Here is a 20,389-nt window from a genome sequence, read left to right as displayed (position 1 = left end):
TGCATGTATTTGCAGCGCGGAATGAAACAGGTGCGATCATACCAGCACTAATGCATTGGATCCCATCATAACTCCGCATTTAAGAGTGCTTGGGCGAGAGTAGTACTAGGATGGGTGACCTCCTAGGAAGTACTCGTGTTGTACCCATTTTTTTGCAGATGGGTTATTCGACGTTACGTGCGACTAAAAATATGGTCTGTTGGTTTATTCGCAAATGTTAGTCAAAACACCAGGGCATTTTACTTGATATTAGAACGAGAAGCAGAGGTGCATTGTGCACGCACAAGGAAACAAATGACGAGAGGGGGGAGGAAAGGTGAAGGAGTGTATGTATTTGCAGTACGGAATGAAATAGGTGCGATCGTACCAGCACTAATGCACCAGATCCCATCAGAACTCCGCAGTTAAGTGTGCTTCAGCGAGAGTAGTACTAGGATTGGTGACCTCTTAGGAAGTCCTCGTGTTTCACCTTTTTTTTTTGCAGATGGGCCATTCAATGTTACGCGCGACTGGAAATATGTTCCACTGGTTTATTCACAAATGTGAGTCACGACGCTTGAGAATTTTACTTGATATTAGAACGAGAAGTAGAAGTGCATTGTGCACGCACAAAGAAACAAATTACAAAAGGGAGGAGGGAATGAGAAGGAGTGTATGTATTTGCAGCATAGAATGAAACAGGTGCCATTATACCATTACTAATTTACCGGATCCCATCAGAACTCCGCAGTTAAATGTGCTTGGTGAGTGTAGTATTAGGAGTTGTGACCTCCTGGGAAGTCCTCGTGTTGCACCAATTTTTTTGCAAATGGGTCCTTCGACGTTACGCATGACTAGAACTATGGCCTGTTGGTTTATTCGCAAATGTGAGTCACGGCACCGGGATATTTTACTTGATATTAGAACGAGAAGGAGAGGTGCAGTGTGCACGCACAAGGAAACAAATGACGGGAGGGGGAGGGAAGGAGAATGAGTGTATGTATTTGTAGCGCGGAATGAAACATGTGTAATCGTACCAGCACTAATGTACCAGATCCCATTAAAACTCTACAGTTAAGTGTGCTTGAGCGAGGGTAGTACTAGGATGGGTTTCCTCCTGGGAAGTCCTCGTGTTTCACCTATTTTTTTCAGATGGGTCCTTCGACGTTACGCGCGATTGGAAATATGGACCATTGGTTTATTCATAAATATGAGTCATGGTGCCTGGACATTTTACTTGATATTAGAACGAGAAGCAGAGGTGCATTTTACACGCACAAGGAAATAAATGACGAGAGAGGGGAGGGAAGGAAGAGTGTATGTATTTGCAGCGGAGAATGAAACAGGTGCCATTATACCATCACTAATTCACCAAATCCCATCAGAATTCCGCAATTTAATGTACTTGGGCGCGTGTAGTACTAGGAGTTGTGACCTCCTAGAAATCCTCGTGTTGCACCCATTTTTTTACAGATTGGTCCTTCGACGTTACACGTGACTAGAACTATGGTCCGCTGGTTTATTCGTAAATGTGAGTCACGGCACCAGGATATTTTACTTGATATTAGAACGAGAAAGAGAGCTGCATTGTGTACGCATAAGGAAACAAATAACAAGAAGAGGGAGGGAAGGAGAAGGAGTGTATGTATTTGTAGCGCGAAATGAAACAGGTGCCATCATACCATCACTAATTCACTAGATTCCATAAGAATTTCGCAGTTAAATGTGCTTGGGCAAGTGTAGTACTAGGAGTGGTGACCTCCTGGGAAGTCCTTGTGTTTCACATATTATTTTCAGATGAGGTGTCCGACGTTACGCACGACTGGAACTATGGTCCGCTGGTTTATTCAGAAATGTGAGTCACGGTGCCGAGGCATTTTACCTGATATTAGAATGAGAAGGAGAGGTGCATTGTGCACGCACAAGGAAACAAATAACAGGAGGGTGAAGGGAAGGAGAAGGTGTGTATGTATTTGCAGCGGGGAATGAAACAGGTGCAATCATACCAGCACTAATACACCAGATCCCATATGAACTCCGCAGTTATGTGTGCTTGGGCGAGAGTAGTAGTAGGATGGGTGACCTCTTGGGAAGTACTCGTGTTGCACCTATTTTTTTGTAGATGGGTCGTTCGACGTTACGCGCGACTGGAACTATGGTCCGCTGGTTTATTTGCAAATGTGAGTCACGGCGCCGAGGAATTTTACTTGATATTAGAACGAGAATGAGAGGTGCAGTGTGCACGCATAAGGAATCAAATGACGGGAGGGGGGAGGGAAGGAGAAGGAGTGTATGTATTTACAACGCAGAATGAACTAGGTGCGATCATACTAGCACTAATGCACCGTCCATCAGAACTACTCATTAAAGTGGGCTAGAGTAGTACTAGGATGGGTGACCTCCTCAGAAGTACTCGTGTTGCACAATTTTTTTTGCAGATGGGTTACTCGACGTTACGCGCGACTAGAACTATGGTCTGCTGGTTTCTTCGCAAATGTGAGTCACAGCACTAGGCATTTTACTTGATATTAGAACGAGAAGGAGAGGTGCAGTGTGCACGCACAAGGAAACAAATGATGGGAGGGGGGATGGAAGGAGAAAGAGTGTATGTATTTACAACGCAGAATGAAACAGGTGCCATTATACCATCACTAATTCACCAGATCGCATTAAAACTCCGTAGTTAAATGTGCTTGGGCGAATGTAGTACTAAGAGGGTGACCTCTTCGAAAGTACTCGTGTTGCACCCATTTTTTTGTAGATGGGTTACTCGACGTTACATGCAACTGGAACAATGGTCCACTAGTTTATTCGCAAACATGAGTCACAGTGCCGGGGTATTTTATTTGATATTAGAACGAGAAGTAGAGGTGCAGTGTGCACGCACAAGGAAACAAATGACGGGAGGGGGGAGGGAAGGAGAGGGAGTGTATTTATTTACAGCACGGAATGAAACATGTGTGATCATGCCAGCATTAATGCAACAGATCCAATAAGAACTACGTAGTTAAGTGTGCTTGGGCGAGAGTAGTACTAGGATGAGTGTTCTCCTAGGAAGTAATCATGTTGCACCTATTTTTTTACAGATGGTCATTCGACGTTACGCGCGACTGGAATTATAGTCTGCTAGTTTATTCATAAATGTGAGTCACAGTACCGGGGCATTTTACTTGATATTAGAACGATAAGGAGAGTTGCAGTGTGCACGCACAAAGAAAATAATGACAGGTGGGGGGAGAGAAGGAGGAGTGTATGTATTTGCAACGAGGAATGAAATAAGTGCGATGATACTAGCACTAATGCACCGGATCCCATCAGAAGTCCGCAGTTAGGTCTACTTGGGCGAGAATAGTACTAGAATGGGTGACCTCCTGGGAATTCTTCGTGTTGCACCTATTTTTTTACAGATGGGTCGTTCAACGTTACGCGCGACTGGAACTATCGTCTGCTGGTTTATTCGTAAATGTGAGTCACAGCGCTGGGAAATTTTACTTGATATTATAATGAGAATGAGAGGTGAAGTGTGCACGCATAAGAAAAAAAATGACAGGAGGGGGGAGGGAAAGAGAAGGAATCTATGTATTTGAAGCGCAGAATAAAACAAGTGCGATCATACCAGCACTAATGCATCGGATCCCATCAGAACTCCGCAGTTAATTGTGCTTGGGCGAGAGTAGTACTCTGATGGGTGACCTCTTGGGAAGTCCTTGTGTTGCACCCATTTTTTTTCAGATAGGTCGTTCGATGTTATGCGCGAATGGAACTATGGTCCGCTTGTTGATACGTAACTGTAAGTCACGGCGCTGGGGTATTTTAATTGATATTAGAATGAGATAGAGAGGTACAGTTTGCACGCACAAGGAAATAAATGACTGGAGGGGGAAGGAAAGGAAAAGGAGTGTATGTATATACAGCACAAAAGCAAAAAGGTTCGATCATACCAGCACTAATACAACGGATCCTATTAGAACTCCGCAGTTAAGTGTGCTTGGGAGAGAGTAGTACTAGGACGGGTGACCTTTTGGGAATTACTCGTGTTGCACCCATTTTTTTCAAATGGATCGTTTGATGTTATGCTTGACTAGAACTATTGTCCACTGGTTTATTGCAAATGTGAGTCACGGCGCCGGGGTATTTTAGTTGATATTAGAACGAGAAAGGGAGGTGCAGTGTGCACACAGAGAGAAAGTAAATGACGGGAGGGGGGAGGGAGGGAGAAGGAGTGTATGTATTTGCAGTGCGGAAACAAACAGGTGCGATCATACCAGCACTAATGCACTGGATCCCATCAGATCAGAACTTTGCAGTTAAGTGTGCTTGGGTGAGAGTAGTACTAGGACGGGTGACCTCCTGGGAGGTCCTCGTGTTGTACCCATTTTTTTTTTAGATGGGTCGTTCGACGTTATGCGCCACTAGAATTATAGTCCGCTTGTTTATATGCAAATGTGAGTCATGGCACTGGGGCATTTTAATTGATATTAGAACGAAAAGGAGAAGTGTAGTCTGCACGCACAAGGAAACAAATGACGGGTGGGGGGAGGGAAGGAGAAGGAGTGTATGTATTTGCAGCGCAGAACCAAACAGGTGTGATCATACTAGCACTAATGCACTAGATCCCATCAGAACTTCGCAGTTAAGTGTGCTTGGGCGAGAGTAGTACTAAGATGGGTGACCTCCTTGGAAGTCCTCGTGTTGCACCCATTATTTTGCATATGTGTCGTTCAACATTATGTACGACTGGAACTATGGTCTTCTGGTTTATTCACAAATGTGAGTAACTGCGCCAGAGCATTTTACTTGATATTAGAACGAGAAGCAGAGGTATAGTGTGCACGCACTAGGAAACAAATGATAGGAGGTGAGAAGGAAAGAGAAGGAGTTTATTTATTTGCAGCGCAGAATGAAACAGGTGTGATCGTACCAGCACTAATGCACCAGATCCCATCAGAACTCCGCATTTAAGTGTGCTTGGGCGAGAATAGTACTAGGAAGGGTAACCTCATGGGAAGTCCTCGTGTTGCAGTCATTTTTTTACAAATGGGTCATTCTACGTTACGCGCGACTGAAACTATGGTTTGCTGGTTTATTCGCAAATGTAAGTTACGGTGCCAATGCATTTTACTTGTTATTAAAACGAGAAGTAGAGGTGTAGTGTGCACGCACAAGAAAACAAATGATGGGAGGGGGGAGGGAAGGAGAAGGAGTATATGTATTTGCAGCGCGGAATGAAACAGGTGTGATCATACCAGCACTAATGCACTGGATCCCATCAGAACTCCGCATTTAAGTTTGCTTGGGCAAAGTAGTACTAGGATGGGTGACCTCCTCGGAAGTACTCGTGTTTCACTAATTTTTTTACAAATGGGTCGCTCGACGTTACGTGCGACTGGAACTATGGTCCGCTGGTTTATTCACAAATGTGAGTCACGGTGCCGGGGTATTTTACTTGATATTAGAAGGAGAAGGAGAGGTGTAGTGTGCATGCAGAAGGAAACAAATAACGGGAGGGGGGAGGGAGGAGAAGGAATGTATGTATTTGCAGCCCAGAATGAAACATATGCGATCATACCAGCACTAATGCACCAGATCCCATCAAAATTCCGCAGTTAAGTTTGCTTGGGTTAGAGTAGTACTAGGATGGGTGACCTCCTGAGAAGTTTTCGTGTTGCACTAATTTTTTTGCAGATGAGTCATTCGACGTTACGCGCGACTAGAACTATTGTCTGCTTGTTTATTCGCAAATGTGAGTCACGGCAATGAGGCATTTTACTTTATATTAGAAGAAGAACGAGAGGTGCAGTGTGCACGCATAAGGAAACAAATGATGGGAAAGGGGAGGGAAGGAGAAGGAGTATATGTATTTGCAATGCATAACTAAACATGTGCGATCATACCAGCACTAATGCACTGGATCTCATCAGAACTCTGCAGTTAATTGTGCTTGGGCGAGAGTAGTAATCGGATGGGTGACCATCTGGGAAGTCCTCATGTTGCACCCATTTTTTTTCAGATGGGTCGTTCGACGTTACGCACGACTAGAACTATGGTTCGCTGGTTTATATGCAAACGTTAGTCACGGTGCTGGGAAATTTTAATTGATATTAGAATGAGAATGAGAGGTGCAGTGTGCACGCACAAGGAAACAAATGACGGGAGGAGGGAGGGAAGGAGAAAGAGTGTATGTATTTGCAGCGCAGAATGAAACAGGTGCCATTATACCATCACTAGTTGACCGGATCCCATCAGAACTCCGCAGTTAAATGTGCTTGGGCGAGTGTAGTACAAGGAGTGGTGACTTTTTGGGAAGTTCTAGTGTTGTACCCATTTTTTTACAGATGGGTCGTTCGACGTTACGCGCGACTAGAACTATGGTTCGCTGGTTTATTCACAAATGTGAGTCACGGTGCTGGGGCATTTTGCTTGATATTGGAATGAGAAACAGAGATGCAGTGTGCACGCACAAGGAAACAAATGACGGGAGGGGGGAGGGAAGGAGAAGGAGTGTATGTATTTGAAGCACAAAATGAAACTGGTGCGATCATACCAAAACTAATGTACCAAATCCCATCAGAACTCCGCAGTTAAGTATTCTTGGGCGAGAGTAGTACTAGGACGGGTGACCCCCTGGGAAGTCCTCGTGTTGCACCCATTGTTTTTCAAATGGATCGTTCGATGTTACGCGTGACTAGAACTATGGTCTGCGTGTTTATTGCAAATATGAGTCACGATGCCGGGCATTTTACTTGATATTAGAAAGAGAAGGAGAGGTGCAGTGTGCACGCACAAGGAAACAAATGACGGGAGGGGGGAGGGAAAGGAAAAGAGTGTATGTATTTGCAGCGCAAAAGCAAACAGATGCGATCATACCTGAACTAATTCACCGGATCCCTTCTGAACTCCGCAATTAATTGTGCTTGGGTGAGAGTTGTACTAGGACAGGTGACCTCCTGGGAATTCTTCGTGTTGTAACCATTTTTTTTCAAATGGATCATTCGATGTTACGCGCGACTGGAACTATGCTCCGCTGGTTTATTGCAAATGTGAGTCACGGCGCTAGGGCATTTTACTTGATATTAGAAAGAGAAAGACAGGTGCAGTGTGCACGCACAAGGAAACAAATGACGAGAGGGGGGAGGGAAAGAAAAGGAGTGTATGTATTTGCAGCGCGGAAGCTAACAGGTGCGATCATACCAGCAATAATGCACCAGATCCCATAAGAACTTCGCAGTTAAGTGTGCATTGACGAGAGTAGTACAAGGACGGGTGAGCTCCTGGGAAGTCCTTGTATTGCACCCAATTTTGTTCAAATGGATCGTTCGACGTTACGCGCGACTGGAACTATTGTCCGCTGGTTTATTCGCAAATGTGAGTCACGGCGCCGGGGAATTTTTCTTGATATTAGAACAAAAAGGAGAGGTGCAGTGTGCACGCACAAGGAAACAAATGACGGACGGGGGGAGGGAAGGAGAAAGAGTATATGTATTTGAAGCGCGTAATGAAAAGGTGCGATCATACCAGCACTAATGCACTAGATCCAATCAGAACTCCGCAGTTAAGTGTGTTTGGGCGAAAGTAGTACTCTGATTGGTGACCTCCTGGGAAGTCCTGGTGTTGTACCTATTTTTTTTCAAATGGGTCGTTCGATGTTACGCGTGACTGGAACTATGGTTCGCTGGTTGATACACAAATGTGAGTCACGGCACCGGGGCAAGTTAATTGATATTAGAACGAGAAGGAGAGGTACAGTGTGCACACACAAGGAAACAAATGGCGGGAGGGGGGAGTGAAGGAGAAGGAGTATATGTATTTGCAGCGCAGAATGAAACAGGTCCCATTATACCATCACTAACTCACCGGATCTAATCAGAACTCCAGAGTTAAATGTGCTTGGGAGAGTGTAGTACTAGGAGTGGTGACCTCCTGGGAAGTCCTCGTGTTGCAACAATTTTTTTGCAGATGGGTCGTTCGACGTTACGCGTGACTGGAACTATGGTCCGCTGGTTTATTCGCAAATGTGAGTCATGGCACCGAGGCATTTAACTTGATATTAGAAAGGGAAGGAGAGGTGCAGTGTGCACGCACAAGGAAACAAATGACGGGAGGGGGGATGGAAAGAAAAAGAGTGTATGTATTTGCAGCGCAAAAGCAAACAGGTGCGATCATACCAACAATAATGCACCAGATCCCATAAGAACTTTGCAGTTAAGTGTGCTTTGGCGAGAGTAGTACAAGGACGGGTGACCTCCTAGGAAGTCCTCGTATTACACCCAATTTTTTTCAAATGGATCGTTTGACGATACGCGCGACTAGAACTATTGTCCACTGGTTTATTCGCAAATGTGAGTCACGGTACCGGAGAATTTTACTTGATATTAGAACGAAAATGAGAGGTGCAGTGTGCACGCACAAGGAAACAAATGACGGGAGGGGGGAGGGAAGGAGAAAGAGTGTATGTATTTGAAGCGCGTAATGAAACAGGTGCGATCATACCAAGCACTAATGCACTGGATCCAATCAGAACTCTGCAGTTAAGTGTGCTTGGGCGAGAGTAGTACTCTGATTGGTGACCTCCTGGGAAGTCCTTGTGTTGCACCTATTTTTTTTCAAATGGGTCATTCGATGTTACGCGTGACTGGAACTATGGTCCGCTGGTTGATACGCAAATGTGAGTCACGGCACCAGGGCAAGTTAATTGATATTAGAACGAGAAGGAGAGGTACAGTGTGCACACACAAGGAAACAAATGACGGGAGGGGGGAGGGAAGGAGAAGGAGTATATGTATTTGCAGCGCGGAATGAAATAGGTCCCATTATACCATCACTAATTCACCAGATCTAATCAGAACTCCAGAGTTAAATGTGCTTGGGAGAGTGTAGTACTAGGAGTGGTGACCTCCTAGGAAGTCCTCGTGTTGCAACAATTTTTTTGCAGATGGGTTGTTCGACGTTACGCATGACTGGAACTATGGTCTGCTGGCTTATTCGCAAATGTGAGTCATGGCACCGAGGCATTTTACTTGATATTAGAACGAGAAGGAGGTGTACAGTGTGCACGCACAATGAAATAAATAACGGGAGGGGGGAGGGAAGGAGAAGGAGTGTATGTATTTGCAGCGCGGAATGAAATAGGTGCTATTATACCACACTAATTCACCAGATCCCATCAGAACTCTGCAGTTAGACTAGGAGTGGCGACCTTCTGGGAAGTTCTCGTGTTGCACCCATTTTTTTGCAGATTGGTCGTTCGATGTTACGTGCGATTGAAACTATGGCCCGCTGGTTTATTCACAAATGTTAGTCACGGCGCCTAGGCATTTTGCTTGATATTAGAACGAGAAACAGAGATGCAGTGTGTACGCACAAGGAAACAATTGACGGGAGGGGGGAGGGAAGGAGAAGGAGTGTATGTATTTGAAACACGGAATGAAACTGGTGCGATCATACCAAAACTAATGTACCGGATCCCATCAGAACTCCGCAGTTAAGTATTCTTGGCGAGAGTAGTACTAGGACGGGTGACCCCCTGGGAAGTCCTCGTGTTGCACCCATTTTTTTTCAAATGGATCGTTCGATGTTACGCGCAACTGGAATTATGGTCCGCTGGTTTATTGCAAATGTGAGTCACGGCGCCGGGCATTTTACTTGATATTAGAAAGAGAAGGAGAGGTGCAGTGTGCACGCACAAGGAAACAAATGACTGGAGGGGGGAGGGAAAGAAAAAGAATGTATGTATTTGCAGCGCAGAAGCAAACAGGTGCGATCATACCAGCACTAATGCACCGGATCCCATCAGAACTTCGCAGTTAAGTGTGCTTGGGCGAGAGTAGTACTAGGACGGGAGACCTCTTGGGAATTCCTCGTGTTGCACCCAATTTTTTTCAAATGGATCGTTCGATGTTACGCGCGACTGGAACTATGGTCCGCTTGTTTATGCAAATGTGAGTCACAGCGCCAGGGCATTTTACTTGATATTAGAAAGAGAAAGACAGGTGCAGTGTACACGCACAAGGAAACAAATGACAGGAGAGGGGAGGGAAAGAAAAGGAGTGTATGTATTTGTAGCGCGAAAGTAAACAAATGCGATCATACCAGCACTAATGCACCGGATCCCATAAGAACTTTGCAGTTAAGTGTGCTTTTGCGAGAGTAGTACAAGGACGGGTGACCTCCTGGGAATTCCTCGTCTTGCACCCATTTTTTTTCAAATGGATCGTTCGATGTTACGCGCGACTGGAACTATGGTCCGCTTGTTTATTGCAAATGTGAGTCACAGCGCCGGGACATTTTACTTGATATTAGAAAGAGAAAGACAGGTGCAGTGTGCACGCACAGGGAAACAAATGACAGGAGGGGGGAGGGAAAGAAAAGGAGTGTATGTATTTGCAGAGCGGAAGTAAACAGATGCGATCATACCAGCACTAATGTACCGGATCCCATAAGAACTTCGCAGTTAAGTGTGCTTGGGCGAGAGTAGTACAAGGACGGGTGACCTCCTGGGAATTCCTCATGTTGCACCCATTTTTTTTCAAATGGATCGTTCGATGTTACGCGCGACTGGAACTATGGTCCGCTTGTTTATTGCAAATGTGAGTCACAGCGCCGGGGCATTTTACTTGATATTAGAAAGAGAAAGACAGGTGCAGTGTGCACGCACAAGGAAACAAATGACAGGAGGGGGGAGGGAAAGAAAAGGAGTGTATGTATTTGCAGCGTGGTAGTAAACAGATGCGATCATACCAGCACTAATGCATCGGATCCCATAAGAACTTCGCAGTTAAGTGTGCTTTTGCGAGAGTAGTACAAGGACGGGTGACCTCTTGGGAAGTCCTCGTATTGCACCCAATTTTTTTCAAATGGATTGTTCGACGTTACGCGCGACTAGAACTATTGTTCGCTGGTTTATTTGCAAATGTGAGTCACGGCGCAGGGGAATTTTACTTTATATTAGAACGAAAATGAGAGGTGCAGTGTGCACGCACATGGAAACAAATGACGGGAGGGTGGAGGGATGGAGAAAGAGTGTATGTATTTGAAGCATGTAATGAAACAGGTGCGATCATACCAGCACTAATGCACTGGATGCAATCAGAACTCCACAGTTAATTGTGCTTGGGCGAGAGTAGTAATCTGATTGGTGACCTCTTGGGAAGTCCTTGTGTTGCACCTATTGTTTTTCGAATGGGTCGTTCAATGTTACGCGTGACTGGAACTATGGTCCGCTGGTTGATACCTAAATGTGAGTCATGGCACCGGGGCATGTTAATTGATATTAGAACGAGAAGGAGAGGTACATTGTGCACACACAAGGAAACAAATGACGGGAGGGGGAATGGAAGGAAAAAGAGTGTATGTATGTATAGCGCGGAAGAAAAAAGGTTCGATCATACCAGCACTAATGCACCGGATCCCATGAGAACTCCGCAGTTAAGTGTGCTTGGGCGAGAGTAGTACTAGGACGGGTGACCTCCTGGGAATTCCTCGTGTTGCACCCATTTTTTTTCAAATGGATTGTTCGATGTTATGCGTGACTAGATCTATTGTCCGCTAGTTTATTGCAAATGTGAGTCACGACACCGAGACATTTTACTTGATAATAAAACGAGAAATAGAGGTGCATTGTGCACACACAGGGAAAATAAATGACGGGAGGGGGGAGAAAAGGAGGAGTGTATGTATTTGCAGCGCGGAAACAAACAGGTGCGATCATACCAGCACTAATGCACCGGATCCCATCAGATCAGAACTTCGCAGTTAAGTGTGCTTGGGTGAGAGTAGTACTAGGACAGGTGACCTCTTGGGAGGTCCTCGTGTTGAACCCATTTTTTTAAGATGGGTCGCTTGATGTTACGCGCGACTAGAACTATGGTCTGCTAGTTTATACGCAAATGTGAGTCACGGTGCTGAGGCATTTTAAATGATATTAGAACGAGAAGGAGAGGTGCAGTGTGCACGCACAAGGAAAAAAATGACGAGAGGGGGGGAGGGAAGGAGAAGGAGTGTATGTATTTGCATACCAGCACTAATGCACCAGATCCCATCAAAACTCCGCAGTTAAGTGTGCTTGAGCGAGAGTAGTACTTGGATGGGTGGCCTCCTTGGAAGTCCTCGTGTTGCACCCAGTATTTTGCAGATGAGTCGTTCAACGTTACGCGCGACTGGAACTATGGTCCGCTGGTTTTTTCACAAATGTGAGTCACAGCGCCGGGGCATTTTACTTGATATTGGAAGAAGAAGAAAATGTGCAGTCTGCACGCACACGGAAACAAATGACGGGAAGGGGGAGGGAAGGAAAAGAAGTGTATTTATTTGCAGCACAAAAGGAAACAGGTGCGATCATACCAGCATTAATGCACCAGATCCCATCAGAACTCCGCATTTAAGTGTGCTTGTGCGAGAATAGTACTAGGAAGGGTAACCTCATGGGAAGTCCCCGTGTTGCAGCTATTTTTTTGCAGATGGGTCATTCGACGTTACGCGCGGCTAGAACTATGGTCTGCTGGTTTATTCGCAAATGTGAGTCATGGCGCCGGAGCATTTTACTTGATATTAGAAGGAGAATGAGAGGTGTAGTGTGCACGCACAAGGAAACAAATGACGGGAGGGGGAGGGAAGGAGAAAGAATGTATGTATTTTCAGCGCAGAATGAAACAGGTGCGATCATACCAGCACTAATGCACCAGATCCCATCAGAACTCCGCAGTTAAGTTTGCTTGGGCGAGAGTAGTACTAGGATGGGTGACGTTTTGAAAAGTCCTCGTGTTGCACTAATTTTTTTGCAGATGAGTCGTTCGACGTTACGGGCGATTAGAACTATTGTCTGCTGGTTTATTCACAAATGTGAGTCACAGCAACGGGGCATTTAACTTGATATTAGAATAAGAAGGAGAAGTGCAATGTGCACGCACAAGGAAACAAATGACAGGAGGGGGAGGGAATGAGAAGGAGTGTATGTATTTGTAGTGCGAAATGAAACATGTGCGATCATACTAGCACTAATGCACCAGATCACATCAGAACTCCGCAGTTAATTGTACTTGGGCGAGAGTAATAATTGGATGGGTGACCTCTTGGGAAGTCCTCATGTTGCACCCATTATTTTTTAGATGGCTAGTTCGACTTTACGCGCGACTAGAACTATGGTCCGCTGGTTTATACGTAAATGTTAGTCATGGTGTTGGGGAATTTTAATTTATATTAGAACGAGAAGGAGAGGTGCAGTGTGCACGCACAAGGAAACAAATGACGAGAGGGAGGAGGGAAGGAGAAGGAGTGTATGTATTTGCAGCGCAGAATGGAACAGGTGCCATCATACCATCACTAATGCACGAGATCCCATAAGAACTCTGAAGTTATGTGTGCTTGGGCGAGAGTAGTACTCAGCTGGGTGATCTCCTAGGAAGAGCTCGTGTTGCACCAATTTTTTTTCAGATGGGTCGTTCGATGTTACGCGCGACTGGAGCTATGGTCTGCTGGTTTACATGCAAATGTTAGTCACAGTGCCGGGGCATTTTAATTGATATTAGAATGAGAAGGAGAGGTGCAGTGTGCACGCACAAGGAAACAAATGATGGGATGGGGGAGGGAAGGAAAAGGAGTGTATGTATTTGCAGCGCGGAAGCAAACAGGTGCGATCATACCAGCACTAATGCACCAGATCCCATCAGAACTCCGGAGTAAAGTGTGCTTGGGCGAGAGTAGTACTAGGATGGGTGACTTCTTGGGAAGTCCTCGTGTTGCACTAATTTTTTTGCAGATGAGTCGTTCGACGTTACGGGCGATTAGAACTATTGTCTGCTGGTTTATTCGCAAATGTGAGTTACGGCGCCTGGGTATTTTACTTAATATTAGAACGAGAACTAGAGGTGCAATGTGCACGCCCAACGAAATAAATGAGGGGAGGGGGAGGGAAGGAGAAGGAGTGTATGTATTTGCAGTGCGGAATAAAACAGGTGCGATCATACTAGCACTAATACACCGGATCCCATCAGAACTCCGCAGTTAAGTGTGCTTGGGCGATAGTGGTACTAGGATGGGTGACCTCTTTTGAAATCCTCTCGTTGCATCCATTTTTTTGCAGATGGGTCGTTCGACGTTAGGCGCAACTAGAACTATGGTCCGCTTGTTTATTCGTAAATGTGAGTCACAGTGCCGGGACACTTTTCTTGATATTAGATTGAGAAGCAGAGGTGTAGTGTGCACGCACAAGGAAACAAATGACGGGAGGGGAGAGGGAAGGAGAATGAGTGTATTTATTTACAGCGCAAAATGAAACAAGTGCGATCATACCAGCATTAATGCACCAGATCACATCAGAACTCTACAGTTAAGTGTGCTTGGGCGAGAATAGTACTAGGATGGGTAACCTCATGGGAAGTCCCCGTGTTGCAGCCATTTTTTTACAGATGCGTCATTTTACGTTACGCGTGACTGGAACTTTGGTCCGCTGGTTTATTCGTAAATGTGAGTCACGGCACTGGGGCATTTTACTTGATATTAAAACGAAAAGTAGAGGTGTAGTGTGCACGCACAAGAAAACAAATGACAAGAGGGGCGAGGGAAGGAGAAGGAGTTTATTTATTTGTAGTGCAGAATGAAACAGGTGCGATAATACCAGTACTAATGCACCAGATCCCATTAGAACTCAACAGTGAGGTGTGCTTAGGTTAGAATAGTACTAGGATGGGTAACCTCATGGGAAATCCACGTGTTGCAGCAATTTTTTTGCAGATGCGTCATTCGACGTTACGCGCGACTGGAACTATATTCTACTGGTTTATTCACAAATGTGAGTCACGGCGCCGATGCATTTTACGTGATATTAAAACGAGAAGGAGATGTGCAGTGTGCACGAACAAGAAAACTAATGACGAGAGGGGGGAGGGAAGGAGAAGGAGTGTATGTATTTGAAGCACGGAATGAAACAGGTGCGATCATACCAACACTAATGCACTGGATCCCATCAGAACTCTGCATTTAAGTTTGCTTCGGTGAGAGTAGTACTAGGATGGGTGACCTCCTCGGAAGTACTCGTGTTGCACCCATTTTTTTACAGATGGATCGCTCGACGTTACGTGCGACTGGAACTATGGACTACTGGTTTATTCACAAATGTGAGTCACGGCACCAGGGCATTTTACTTGATATTAAAAGGAGAAGGAGAGGTGTAGTGTGCACGCACAAGGAAATTAATGACGGGAGGGGGGAGGGAAGGAGAAGGAATGTATGTATTTGCAGCACAAAATGAAACAAATGCAATCATACCAGCATTAATGCACCAGATCCTATTAGAACTCCGCAGTTAAGTTTGCTTGGGCGAGAGTAGTACTATGATGGGCGACCTCCTGGGAAGTCCTCGTGTTGCACTAATTTTTTTGCAGATGAGTCATTTGACGTTACGTGTGACTAGAACTATTGCCTGCTGGTTTATTCGCAAATGTGAGTTACGGCGACGGGGCATTTTACTTGATATTAGAACAAGAAGGAGAGGTGCAGTGTGCACGCACAAGGAAACAAATGACGGGAGAGGGGGGGAAGGAGAAGGAGTATATGTATTTGCAGTATGGAATGAAACAGGTGCGATCATACCAGCACTAATGCACCAGATCCCATCAAAACTCCACAGTTAAGTGTGCTTTGGCGAGAGTAGTAATCGGATAGGTGACCTCCTGGGAAGTCCTCGTGTTGCACTCATTTTTTTTCAGGTGGGTAGTTCAACGTTACGTGCGACTAGAACTATGGTCCGCTGGTTTATACGCAAATGTTCGTCACGGTGCCACAGAATTTTAATTGATATTAGAACAAGAAGGAGAGGTACAGTGGGCACGCACAAGGAAATAAATGACGGGAGAGGGGAGGGAAGGAGAAGGAGTGTATGTATCTGCAGTGCGGAATGAAACAGGTGCCATCATACCATCACTAATGCACTGGATCCCATCAGAACTCCGAAGTTAGGTGTTCTTGGGCGAGAGTAGTACTAGGATGAGTGACCTCCTGGGAAGTCCTCATGCTGCACCCAATTTTTTTTAGATGGATCATTCGACGTTACGCGCGACTTGAATTATGGTCCGCTAGTTTATACGCAAATATTAGTTACCGCACTGGGGCATTTTAATTGATATTAGAACGAGAAAGAGAGGTGCAGTGTGCACGAATAAGGAAACAAATGACGGGAGGGGGGAGGAAAAGAGGAGTGTATGTATTTGCAGCGCGGAATGAAACAAGTGTCATCATACCATCACTAATGCACTGGATCCCATAAGAACTCCGAGGTTAAGTGTGCTTGGGCGAGAGCAGGACTCAAATGGGTGATATCCTAGGAAGTGCTCGTATTGTAATTTTTTTCAGATGGGTCGTTCGACGTTACGCGAGACTGGAACTATGGTCTGCTGTTTTATACGCAAATGTTAGACACGGAGCTGAGGCATTTTAATTAATATTAGACTAGAATGAGATATGTAGTGTGCACGCACAAGGAAACAAATGACCAGAAGGGGGAGGGAAGTAGAAGGAGTTTATGCATTTACAGCACGGAAGAAAACAAGTGCGATCATACAATCACTATTGCACCAGATCCCATCAAAACTCCGCAATTAAGTGTGCTTGGGCGAGAGTAGTACTAGGATGGGTGACCTCCTTGGAAGTTCTCGTGTTGCACCATTTTTTTAGAAGATGGGTTGTTTGACGTTACACGCAACTGAAATTATGGTCCTTTGCTTTATTCGCAAATGTGAGTCACAGCGCCGTAGCATTTTAATTAATATTAGAACGAAAAGGAGAGGTGCAATGTGCACGCACAAGGAAATAAATTACGAGAGGGGGGAGGGAAGGAGAAGGAGTGTATATATTTGCAGCGTGGAAGTAAATAGGTGTGATCATACCAACACTAATGCACTGGATCCCATCAGAACTCCGTAGTTAAGTGTGCTTGAGCGAGAGTAGTACTAGGATGGGTGACCTCTTGGGAAGTCCGCGTGTTGCTCCTATTTTTTTTCAGATGGATCGTTCGTCGTTACACACGATTGGAACTATGGTCCGCTGATTTATAGGCAAATGTTAGTCACGGCACCAGGGTATTTTAATTGATATTAGAACGAGAAAGAGAGGTGCAGTGTGCACGCACAAGGAAACAAATGACGGGAGGGGGGAGGGAAGGAGAAGGAGTGTATGTATTTGCAATGTGGAATGAAACAGGTGCTATTATACCATCACTAATTCACCGGATCCCATCAGAACTTCGCAGTTAAATGTGCTTGGGCGAGTGTAGTACTAGGAGTGGTGACCTCCTGGGAAGTCCTCGTGTTGCACAAATTTTTTTACAGATGGGTCGTACGATGTTACGCACGACTAGAACTATTATCCGCTGGTTTATTCGCAGATTTGACTCATGGTGCTAGAGAATTTTTCTTGATATTAGAACTAAAAGGAGAGGTGCAGTATGCACACACAACGAAAGAAACAACGGGATGGGGGAGGGTAGGAGAAGAAGTGTATGTGTTTGCGTCGCGAAATGAAACAGGTGCAATCATACCAGCACTAATGCACTGGTTCCCATCAGAACTCCGCAGTTAAGTTTGCTTGGGCGAGAGTAGTAGTAGGATGGGTGCCCTCTTGGGAAGTCCTCATGTTGCACCAAATTTTTTGCAGATGGGTCGTTGGACGTTACGCGTGACTAGAACTATTGTTCGCTGGTTTATTTGCAACTGTGAGTCCCGGCGCCGGGGCATTTTACTTGATATTAGAACGAGAAGGAGAGGTGAAGTGTGCACGCACAAGGAAATAAATGACGGGAGGGGGTAGAAAAGGAGAAGGAGTGTATGTATTTGTAGCGCGAAATAAAACAGGTGCAATCATATTCGGGATCCCATCAGAACTCTGCAGTTAAGTGTGCTTGGGTGAGAGTAGTACTCGGATGGGTGAGCTCCTGAGAAGTCCTCGTGTTGCACCCATTTTTTTCAGATGGGTTGTTCGACGTTACACGCGACTAGAACTATGGTATGCTAGTTTGTACGCAAATGCGAGCCACAGTGTCGAGGTATTCTAATTGATATTAGAACGAGAAGGAGGGGTACAGTGTGCACATAGAAGGAAACAAATGACGGGAGGAGGGAGGGAAGGAGAAAAAGTGTATGTATTTACTGCGCGGATGCAAGCAGGTGCGATCATACTAGCACTAATGCACCGAATCTCAACAGAACTCCGAAGTTAAGTGTGTTTAGGTGAGAGTAGTACTAGGATTGGTGACCTCCTGGGAAGTCCTCGTGTTGGACCCATTTTTTTTCAGATTGATCGTTCGACTACATATGACTTGAACTAGTCCGCTGGTTTATTCGCAAAAGTGAGTCATGGTGCCGAGGTATTTTACTTGATATTAGAATGAGAAGGAGAGGTGCAGTGTGCACGCACAAGAAAACAAATGACGGGAGGGGGAGGGAAAGAGAAGCAGTGTATGTATTTGCAGCGCGAAATGAAACAGGTGTGATCATGCCAGCACTAATGCACTGGATCCCATTAGAACTCCGTAGTTAAATGTTTTTGGGCGAGAGTAGTACTAGGATGGGTGACCTCCTGGGAAGTCCTCTTGTTGCACCCATTTTTTTCTTAATATTTTTCGTGCATCCGATTATAGTCCACCACGTGATAAGAGTGTCATTTCGAGTATCGCAAATGATAGAACAAGCAAAACAGAGGTGTGGTGGGCGATTCGTTCATATGGGCGTGAGTCGAGGCAATCGGGCATTTTGCTTGATATTACAACTAAAAGTAGATGTGCGGTGTCCACACAGCGCGAAACAAATGATGGGAGGGGGGAGGGAAAGAGAAGAGGTATATGTATTTGAAGTGAGGAATAGGATGGGTGGGATCATATTAGCACTAATGCAACCTATCCCATCAATCTGCAGTTAAGCGTGTTTCGGGAGAGTAGTACTAGGATGGGTAACCACCTAGGAAGTTCTCGTGTTGCACCCATTTTTTTACAGATGGGTCGTTTGATGTTACACGTGACTTGAACTTTGGTTCGCTGGTTTATTCATAAATGTGAGTCACGGCGCTGGGGCATTTTACTTGATATTAGAATGAGAAGAAGAGGTGCATTGTGCATGCACAAGGAAATAAATGATGGGAGGGGGGAGGAAATGAGAAGGAGTGCATGTATTTGCTTCGCAAAATGAAACATGTGCGATCATACCAGCACTAATGCACCGAATCCCATTACAACTCCGTAGTTAAGTGTGCTTGGGCGAGAGTAATACTAGGATGGGTGACCTCTTGGGAAGTCCTTTTGTTGCTCCCATTTTTTTGCAGATAGGTCGTTCGACGTTACGCGCGACTGGAACTACGGTCTACTTGTTTATTTACAAATATGAGTCACGGCGCCGCGGTATTTTACTTAATATTAGAACGAGAATGAGAGGTACAGTGTGCACGCACAAGGAAACAAATGACAGGTGGGGGGAGGGAAGGAGAATGAGTGTTTGTATTTGCAGCGCGGAATGAAACAAGTGTTATCATACCAGTACTAATGCACCAAATCCCATTAGAACTCCGCAGTTAAGTGTGCTTGGGCGGTAGTAGTACTAAAATGGGTGACCTTGTATGAAGTCTTCATGTTGCACCAATTTTTTTGCAGATGAGTCGTTTGACTTTACGCACGACTAGACCTATGATCCGCTGGTTTATTTGCAAATGTAAGTCATGTCACCAGGGCATTTTACTTGATATTAGAACGAGTAGGAGAGATACAGTTTGCACGCACAAGGAAACAAATGACGGGAGGGGGACGGAAGGAGAATGAGTGTATGTATTTGCAGCGCGAAATGAAATTGGTGCGATCATACCAGTACTAATGCACCGGATCCCATCAGAATTTCGCAGTTAAGTGTTCTTGGGCGAGAGTGGTACTAGGATGGGTGACCTCGTGGGAAGTCCTCGTGTTGCACCTGTCTTTTTCTTAATATTATTTGTGCATCCATTTACAGTCCACCAAGTGATAAGAGTGTCATTACGAGAATCGTAAATAATAGAACAAGCAAAACAGAGGCACGGCAGGCGTCCGTTCATCTGGGCATGAATTGAGGCAACAGGGCATTTTGCTTGATATTACAACTAGAAGTAGAGGTGCGGTCTCCACACAGAGCAAAACAAATGATGGGAGGGGGGAGGGAAAGAGAAGGGGTATATGTATTTGAAGTGAGGAATAGGACGGGTGGGATCATATTTGCACTAATGCATCGTATCCCATCATAATTTGCAATAAAGCGTGTTTGGGCGAGAGTAGTACTAGGATGAATGACCTCCTGAGAAGTGCTTGTGTTGCACCCGTCCTTTTGTGGACAGGGCACCAAACGTTACGCGTGACCTGAGCCATAGTCCGCTTGTTCATTTGCAAGCGTGAGTTGCCGCACCGGTTCAT

At 45.3% G+C, this 20,389-nt stretch overlaps 1 non-coding gene and 36 pseudogenes across 1 annotated transcript; all 37 read left to right on the top strand.

Moving 5' to 3' along the window:
* Positions 1 to 28: 28 nt before the first annotated feature.
* LOC148255204 (5S ribosomal RNA) lies at positions 29 to 147 on the top strand (annotated as a pseudogene).
* A 206-nt stretch (positions 148 to 353) lies between these two features.
* LOC148255203 (5S ribosomal RNA) lies at positions 354 to 472 on the top strand (annotated as a pseudogene).
* Positions 473 to 1,002: 530 nt separating this feature from the next.
* On the top strand, positions 1,003 to 1,121 carry LOC148255202 (5S ribosomal RNA; annotated as a pseudogene).
* An 850-nt stretch (positions 1,122 to 1,971) lies between these two features.
* LOC148255201 (5S ribosomal RNA) lies at positions 1,972 to 2,090 on the top strand (annotated as a pseudogene).
* Positions 2,091 to 3,256: 1,166 nt separating this feature from the next.
* Positions 3,257 to 3,375, top strand: LOC148255200 (5S ribosomal RNA; annotated as a pseudogene).
* Positions 3,376 to 3,581: 206 nt separating this feature from the next.
* Positions 3,582 to 3,700, top strand: LOC148255199 (5S ribosomal RNA; annotated as a pseudogene).
* Positions 3,701 to 3,906: 206 nt separating this feature from the next.
* Positions 3,907 to 4,025, top strand: LOC148255198 (5S ribosomal RNA; annotated as a pseudogene).
* A 205-nt stretch (positions 4,026 to 4,230) lies between these two features.
* LOC148255197 (5S ribosomal RNA) lies at positions 4,231 to 4,354 on the top strand (annotated as a pseudogene).
* Positions 4,355 to 4,561: 207 nt separating this feature from the next.
* Positions 4,562 to 4,680, top strand: LOC148255196 (5S ribosomal RNA; annotated as a pseudogene).
* Positions 4,681 to 4,886: 206 nt separating this feature from the next.
* On the top strand, positions 4,887 to 5,005 carry LOC148255195 (5S ribosomal RNA; annotated as a pseudogene).
* Positions 5,006 to 5,859: 854 nt separating this feature from the next.
* LOC148255194 (5S ribosomal RNA) lies at positions 5,860 to 5,978 on the top strand (annotated as a pseudogene).
* A 531-nt stretch (positions 5,979 to 6,509) lies between these two features.
* LOC148255193 (5S ribosomal RNA) lies at positions 6,510 to 6,628 on the top strand (annotated as a pseudogene).
* An 852-nt stretch (positions 6,629 to 7,480) lies between these two features.
* Positions 7,481 to 7,599, top strand: LOC148255192 (5S ribosomal RNA; annotated as a pseudogene).
* An 856-nt stretch (positions 7,600 to 8,455) lies between these two features.
* On the top strand, positions 8,456 to 8,575 carry LOC148255191 (5S ribosomal RNA; annotated as a pseudogene).
* Positions 8,576 to 9,409: 834 nt separating this feature from the next.
* On the top strand, positions 9,410 to 9,527 carry LOC148255190 (5S ribosomal RNA; annotated as a pseudogene).
* A 204-nt stretch (positions 9,528 to 9,731) lies between these two features.
* On the top strand, positions 9,732 to 9,850 carry LOC148255189 (5S ribosomal RNA). The gene has a single exon (XR_015820585.1). It is a non-coding gene; the product is annotated as a 5S ribosomal RNA (ribosomal RNA).
* A 528-nt stretch (positions 9,851 to 10,378) lies between these two features.
* Positions 10,379 to 10,497, top strand: LOC148255188 (5S ribosomal RNA; annotated as a pseudogene).
* A 205-nt stretch (positions 10,498 to 10,702) lies between these two features.
* Positions 10,703 to 10,821, top strand: LOC148255187 (5S ribosomal RNA; annotated as a pseudogene).
* A 206-nt stretch (positions 10,822 to 11,027) lies between these two features.
* Positions 11,028 to 11,146, top strand: LOC148255186 (5S ribosomal RNA; annotated as a pseudogene).
* A 206-nt stretch (positions 11,147 to 11,352) lies between these two features.
* On the top strand, positions 11,353 to 11,471 carry LOC148255185 (5S ribosomal RNA; annotated as a pseudogene).
* Positions 11,472 to 11,674: 203 nt separating this feature from the next.
* Positions 11,675 to 11,798, top strand: LOC148255184 (5S ribosomal RNA; annotated as a pseudogene).
* A 506-nt stretch (positions 11,799 to 12,304) lies between these two features.
* On the top strand, positions 12,305 to 12,423 carry LOC148255183 (5S ribosomal RNA; annotated as a pseudogene).
* Positions 12,424 to 12,628: 205 nt separating this feature from the next.
* LOC148255182 (5S ribosomal RNA) lies at positions 12,629 to 12,747 on the top strand (annotated as a pseudogene).
* A 530-nt stretch (positions 12,748 to 13,277) lies between these two features.
* LOC148255181 (5S ribosomal RNA) lies at positions 13,278 to 13,396 on the top strand (annotated as a pseudogene).
* Positions 13,397 to 13,602: 206 nt separating this feature from the next.
* LOC148255180 (5S ribosomal RNA) lies at positions 13,603 to 13,721 on the top strand (annotated as a pseudogene).
* A 205-nt stretch (positions 13,722 to 13,926) lies between these two features.
* Positions 13,927 to 14,045, top strand: LOC148255179 (5S ribosomal RNA; annotated as a pseudogene).
* A 206-nt stretch (positions 14,046 to 14,251) lies between these two features.
* On the top strand, positions 14,252 to 14,370 carry LOC148255178 (5S ribosomal RNA; annotated as a pseudogene).
* An 856-nt stretch (positions 14,371 to 15,226) lies between these two features.
* LOC148255177 (5S ribosomal RNA) lies at positions 15,227 to 15,345 on the top strand (annotated as a pseudogene).
* A 205-nt stretch (positions 15,346 to 15,550) lies between these two features.
* On the top strand, positions 15,551 to 15,669 carry LOC148255176 (5S ribosomal RNA; annotated as a pseudogene).
* An 848-nt stretch (positions 15,670 to 16,517) lies between these two features.
* LOC148255175 (5S ribosomal RNA) lies at positions 16,518 to 16,636 on the top strand (annotated as a pseudogene).
* Positions 16,637 to 16,842: 206 nt separating this feature from the next.
* LOC148255174 (5S ribosomal RNA) lies at positions 16,843 to 16,961 on the top strand (annotated as a pseudogene).
* A 206-nt stretch (positions 16,962 to 17,167) lies between these two features.
* LOC148255173 (5S ribosomal RNA) lies at positions 17,168 to 17,286 on the top strand (annotated as a pseudogene).
* A 206-nt stretch (positions 17,287 to 17,492) lies between these two features.
* Positions 17,493 to 17,611, top strand: LOC148255172 (5S ribosomal RNA; annotated as a pseudogene).
* A 518-nt stretch (positions 17,612 to 18,129) lies between these two features.
* On the top strand, positions 18,130 to 18,248 carry LOC148255171 (5S ribosomal RNA; annotated as a pseudogene).
* A 201-nt stretch (positions 18,249 to 18,449) lies between these two features.
* On the top strand, positions 18,450 to 18,568 carry LOC148255170 (5S ribosomal RNA; annotated as a pseudogene).
* Positions 18,569 to 19,151: 583 nt separating this feature from the next.
* On the top strand, positions 19,152 to 19,270 carry LOC148255169 (5S ribosomal RNA; annotated as a pseudogene).
* A 530-nt stretch (positions 19,271 to 19,800) lies between these two features.
* LOC148255168 (5S ribosomal RNA) lies at positions 19,801 to 19,919 on the top strand (annotated as a pseudogene).
* Positions 19,920 to 20,389: the final 470 nt, after the last annotated feature.

The sequence above is a fragment of the Carica papaya genome, chromosome 5, assembly GCF_054855325.1.
Source record: "Carica papaya isolate Zhongbai chromosome 5, ASM5485532v1, whole genome shotgun sequence".
NCBI lineage: Eukaryota > Viridiplantae > Streptophyta > Magnoliopsida > Brassicales > Caricaceae > Carica > Carica papaya.
This window is presented reverse-complemented; position numbering and strand designations above follow the sequence as displayed.